At 32.2% G+C, this 6,413-nt stretch overlaps 1 pseudogene; it reads right to left on the bottom strand.

Moving 5' to 3' along the window:
* Positions 1 to 248: 248 nt before the first annotated feature.
* Positions 249 to 367, bottom strand: LOC112475898 (annotated as a pseudogene).
* Between the last annotated feature and the right edge of the window lie 6,046 nt (positions 368 to 6,413).

Here is a 6,413-nt window from a genome sequence, read left to right as displayed (position 1 = left end):
ATGTATGGATCATCTAGGACCTCCCATTATGGCCCAAATATAAAGAGACCTTCCTATTTCTGCATGGTTATACTCTCCTGTCTGGAAACCCATCCCTCCCTTCAGGGTGTACTATCTTATCTCTTCACCTCCTAAGTTCCACAGGGCTGCAGCCTTTCCTAGCATGGCCGGTCTCCTTCCAAAACATACTTTCAATAAATCTTGCTTTTTCTAAATCTCGCTGACTTGTAATTTTTTTTTTTTTTTAATGCCTACAGCACTTGATATTCTGAGGTGATCTCTCATCCAAGTACTAACCAGGCCCAACCCTGCTTAGCTTCCGAGATCAGATGAGATTGGGCACATTCAGGGTGGCATGGCCATAGACCAAACTGTAATTCTTTGCTGTGTCTGCAGGGAAGAACCGAGGAACAACACACAATGCCACCATCCACCGTACTCCACTGTTCTCCTCCTCCTCCTCCTCCCCCTCCTCCACAACGCGCCCGACGCATATACCCACACATCCTACCCTCACCCACTGCTGGGGTGACACCAGATTTCACATCACCCCAGTGGTGACAGAAGCACTATTAGGCAGCCCAGATTGTCCTTATGAACAATAATAAATGTTTAGTGTTTTAAATTGCTGAATTAAGGTAGATTGCTCTACAGGATTATTCCAGCAACAATAAATGATGCAGAAATGGACACTTAGAATGGTGCCCTTACCAAAAAAAATGAAGTATGTGGGTTTGTCTTTAGGACCGCTTTCTTCCCAGAAATAAAGAGAATTTTTGGTTTGGTTTGGTTTTCTTCCCAAGGTATAACTGGTCTTCACCTGTGCCCTGAAGTTGACAGTTTGCTGCTGATCTTCTGGATTAACATGGTTTTGGTGGTTGTTTTTGTTTTCTATAGGAAGCACAGGGAGAACAGTCTGGGCAATGCTGAATGCCTTTCTTGTGGGGGCTGCTGCTCCCTTTCTCCAGAGCTGCTTCAGAAAGAGTCCCCTCTGTTCTCCACTCCAGCCTCCAATCATTCTCATGAGCACGTGAAGTAGGCAAAGGAAAATAGTATATGGATGAGTTCTTTTATTCCTTTTTTTGTAGTTCTTGGGGATTCTATACTCTCATGCTAACCCACAGTCAGCCCTTAGTAGTTGCTTAAAATAAAATTTAGCTCAATTTTTTAACAAATATTAACGCACCAGTGACTGCCTTGGCAGGCAATAGATTGAGTTGCATTACTTCGTATAAACATCTATTTTTCCTTAGATTTCTAGTTAGTTGGTTGCCCGTTGATCTCATCTCTCAGCTCTCATGAGTTCAAGATAATTTATTTTAGAAATTATCCAGCTTCTTGTTTTTTTTCTCCCCAGCTTTATTGATGTATAATTGACAAATAAAAATTACCAATATGCCATAAACCCTGCACCTAGCTTCCCCAATTGTCAATATTTTATGGTCCACTTGCTTATTTTTAATAATTGAAAACTGTCTATGCTAAAATTGTACAACATGATGGCTTGCGATACACATATATACATCGTTAAATGATTACCACAATTATGTTAATGAACACATCCATCACCTGACATAATTACCTTTATTTAATAAAGTGAGAACATTTAAAATCTACTCTCTTAGCAAATTTCAAGTATACAAAACAGCATTAACTACAATTATCATGCTATACACTAGACTCCTAGCACTTATAATTCAAAGTTTGTACCCTTTGACCAATATCCCCGCCACCCTTCATGCCCTGGCAATCACCATTCTATTATCTAGTTCCATGGATTCACCAATTTTATAGTCTGCATTGAGATGATACAGTATGTGTCTTTCTATGAATGGCTTACTTCGCTTAGCATAATGTCCTCCAGGTTCATCCATGTTGTTGCAAATTACAGGATTTCCTTTAGTATTCTTTTAAGAATGGAAGTGCTGCCTCCAGATTTCTACATTCTAGGGAGAAGACTGGCAATTTTTTTTTTTTTTTAATGTTAAATCTCTTTTGCATTCCTGGAATGCACCTGACTCTAGATTTGATTATTTATTAATACTTTGTTTAGAATTTTTTCAGCTTTCTTTAATAGACATTATTTTATAATATTTTATTTCAGAATGTACTTCTTAGATTTTAATGAATGTTTTGATAGCTTCATAGAGTAAAATAAGATGTGTTTCAACTTCCTGTTTTCTGAAATGTAGAATAGAGAAGGTAATTCTTCCTTAGAAGAATGCCTGGAAAAATTCTTACACCTAAAAATTTAAACCAGTGAAGCCATCTGTGTCAGATATTTCCCTTGTGAAACTTTTGTTTAATAGGTATTTGAATACACAGGCTTTTTTTTTCTTTTTTTATATCATTATTGTTCAATTCTATTTTTCAAGGAATCTGTGCATCTATTTTATCTATCATTGTAGAACTGTAGCTTTTTATCTTCGTTAACATTGTAATTATTCATAATGTATCCTTTTACGTGCTTATATAAATAACTCTAATTTTCTATGTTTTCTTCCTAAGCAGTCTCTTTTGCATTATTGTATCAACATTTAAAATAATTTTACCTTTTAGAAATGTTTTCTTGAAGTTTTTTTCCTATTTAATTGAATTTTCCTCTTAACTGTATATTAATAAATCCCTTTACTCTTTATTTTGACTCTGACTTGCTGTACTTTTATTTAGCTCTGTGCAATAGAAACTTGTATCCTTAATTTTTAGCATTTTTTCTTTTTCAATATTGCTAAAGGGTGATTGTCCCACTCCAACTCATTTGTTGATGCTCTAGCCCCTATGTGATGATTTTAGAGATTGGGTCTTGGGGAGGTAATTAGGTTTAGATGAGTTAATGAGTGTGGGATCCTCATGATGTGATTAGTACTCTTATAAGAGACACCAGAGACCTTGCTTCTCTCTTCCTATCACAGCAAAAAGGCAGCCATCTTCAAGGCAAGAAGAGAGCTCTCACAGGGTAACTAAGTCAGCCAACACCTTGATCTTGGACTTCCCAGCTTCTAGAACTGTGAGAAATAAATTAAAGCAATCTATGGTATTTTGTTAGGACAGTCCAAGGTGACTAACACAAATATATATTCTTGTCAATAAATTAATCTTTAAGCACTGCTTTAAGTACATTTGACAAGTATAGGTATGATATATCTTTATTGCCATTCATGAAAAAATATTTTCTAGTTTCATTGATTTATTCTTTGGCCCATGTGTTACTTTGTAGAATATTTCTTAATGAATGTGGGTTTAATCTATATCTACTTTAACTCTGTCAATCAAACATTATTTGAAAGTGTTTTTTCATGTGTCTACATATTAAAAATTGTGAAGTATCTATGCTGAATTGAATTAAGTACTGTCTCTGTTCATATGGTGTGATGCTTTTAACAGTAAAGTCTACCATATCTAATATAAGCATATCTGCACCATTTTTATTTTGGTTAGAGTTTGCACAATGTAGCTTTTTCCATCCTTTCATCTTCAACTTTCATGTGTCTGGTGTGCAGCAAATACATGGGCTTTGGTCTTTTAACCAATCTGATGATTTTAGTCTTTTGCTTGAATATTTATTTTTATATTTTGTGTTATTACCTATATACTTCAATTTATATCTACTATGAAACAGTTTTATAATTGATCATTTTATATTGAATATTTTCTTTCTGTTCCTCTGAATTAAACTTGTAATTTCTTATTTTTAAAATAACTTTTGGAAGGATGCCTAGAATTTGCAACATTATGAAATTAACATTACATTTCAACAGAAGTAATTATATTTTATCTTATTTTGTATATGCCAAAGTCTTAATTCACTCGAATTTTATTTACCTCATTATTGCATTTGGTATTACTTACTATTCTCATAAATTTTAATTCTGCATTATTTATTTTTAATAGAGTGAATATTCGTTATTCATTTATACATATTTATATACTGTGTTGCTTTTATTTCATAGTATATTGTCTATTTCTCTCTCAGTTATTCTTTTTTTTCCTGCTAAATAGATGATTAACATTTTTTAGGTGTATTGATAAATACTGCTCTTTTTTTATTCACTAAATAAATGTTTTATTTTTGCCTTTATTTTTGAAGACTTTTATTTTAAATTATTTATTTATTTTTTTAGGCAAAGCAACCCTTGGTTGACCTCATAGATTGCAAGGACCTTGTCAGCTTACAACTCCTTATTCTTTTTAAAATTTTTTTATGACTACAGCACCTGGTCATTCTAGGTGGTCTCCCATCCAAGTACAAACCAGGCCCGACTATGCTTAGCTTCCGAGATCAGACAGGATGGGGCTTGTTCAGGGTAGCATGGCCAAGGACAGAAGATATTTTTCAAAGTGATTAAGAATAGAATTTCTTGTTGACCTTATTTTCAGCCCTTTAAAAATGTTTTTCCATTCTCTTCTGCTTTTCATCATTTCTGTTCAGAAACCAGTTTTCAGACTTACTATTGTTCTTTTGAAGATATAGTATAACATGACTACTTTTTTTCACTTCATTTTTTATATGTTTCTCTCTGATTCTGATTTTCATTTACTCTTTATAATGTATTCGGGTGTGGTGTGCTATATATTTATCTTGTCTGGTCCCAGAATTTCTTGAATCCTTGGGTTGATTTCTTTTCATCAGCTTTATCTATTGAAACATTGCTTTTACTTCATTTTATTTTTTCTTTTTCATCTTGAACTCAAGTTATACATGGTGAATATTTTTCCTTTGCTCTCCATGTTTTTTACTCTTCATATGCTTTTTATTATTTTGGTTTCTTTGCTTTGATATGTATATTTACTATTGTCCTGTCTTCTATTTTACTAAACATGTCATTGTGTCTAATATATTACTAAACTCATTCATTAAAAGTTTGTAGAAGCAATGAGGACTGAAATACCAGTGATGAGAAACTTCAGTGAGATGAACTGCCAAAGGAGATTTTTGCTTTTCCTGAGGACAAACACTGATTCTTGGCCTGCACTAAAGGCTAGAGATCCCTGCTTTGCCCTATCCTACTGCAGAAGTATACACGGCATTATATCAATTTATTTTCTTAATGACTAAGTCATAGATTTGTAGAATATGTTCCTTTAACTTAACAGCTCTTTCTTAATTAGTAATAGTTTAATAATTTTTGGAAATCAATATTTACTCGACTCAATTCTTGTTGGCCAATAAATTATCTCTAATATACATATTAAAGTAAAACAATCAAATTTTAAAATGTTTATATTACTCTTATGTCTACCTTTCTAAATTGTAAAAATCATGAATAAACTTTAAAATATTCTATTAACGGATAATTTGCTTTCCTGTCATTAATGTGTATGCTGAAAAAAATTATAACTGTAACTTAAAAATTCTCTATATAAAAATTTCAATCCTCAAGACAAATTGTCAACACATAAATTATTGCAGAGTTTAAATACTTAAAAACAGTTTCTAAACTAACATCAAACCTGGAAATAAGAGAAAGAAAATATTGGTATGCTTTGCATCAAAAACGTGAAAATCTCTTGAGTAGAATTTATTTACAGGGTATCATTACAGATGCTGTCTATGTAGCTTTGAAATTTGTTGAAATTCATTCGTATAGTTAAGGATTATGGAGAAGCAATAAGCCTAAAATATAATCCAGCAAAGCTATATGGAATTGCAGCAAAATATAAAAGTCTGCTGAAATAGAGAGATATATCATTCAATAATAGACCCAAACATATCCCTATGGAGTGGAAAATATATAAGACATTGGTTGAAAGCGTTAATCTCTCAGTATTTATCAATATTATCTAATTAGGTGGATGATGTGCTGGTGAATATGAATGTCAAAGTGCAAAAGGGAAGCTGGGTTATTCTTTAGAGTGTACAATTTGGGGATAAAGTAAATTTCTACTTGGTGATGGAAGGATACTAACTTTGGGTGGTGAACACAATGCAATACATATATGATATATTGTTGAATTGTACACTTAAACTTATTGGATTTTATCAATCAATGTCACCTCAATAATTTTAATTATAAAAAAAGTAAATTCCTGACATTTTTTCATAAAGTTATATTTTAATTAATTATGTGTCTTCCCTGATAACTTAATATTGAGAAAGGAATGTGCTATATCAGAGATGCTTAACTTCACCTAAAATAAGGATTCCTTTTTAATGTCAAAAATTCTGCTATATCATCCTATTTGTATAGAATTATTGAGAAAGTACATAATGACAAAAGATAACTATTATTTCAATAAAACTTTAAAATTGTTTTTGTTTTATAATGTTTTTATGGTTTAACATTGTTAATTGCTTATATGTAAGCATACGTGGAACATATTCAGTGTAAAAGGCATGTCTATGTATATTTATTGGTTGGAATAAGTGATCAATAAAGTATACAAGGATATTTATTACCTAGAAAATGCAGTAA

This window comes from Pteropus alecto, unplaced genomic scaffold, assembly GCF_000325575.1.
Source record: "Pteropus alecto unplaced genomic scaffold, ASM32557v1 scaffold152, whole genome shotgun sequence".
Classification (NCBI taxonomy): domain Eukaryota; kingdom Metazoa; phylum Chordata; class Mammalia; order Chiroptera; family Pteropodidae; genus Pteropus; species Pteropus alecto.
Note: the sequence above shows the minus strand (reverse complement) of the source record. Positions and strands in the feature narration are given on the sequence as shown.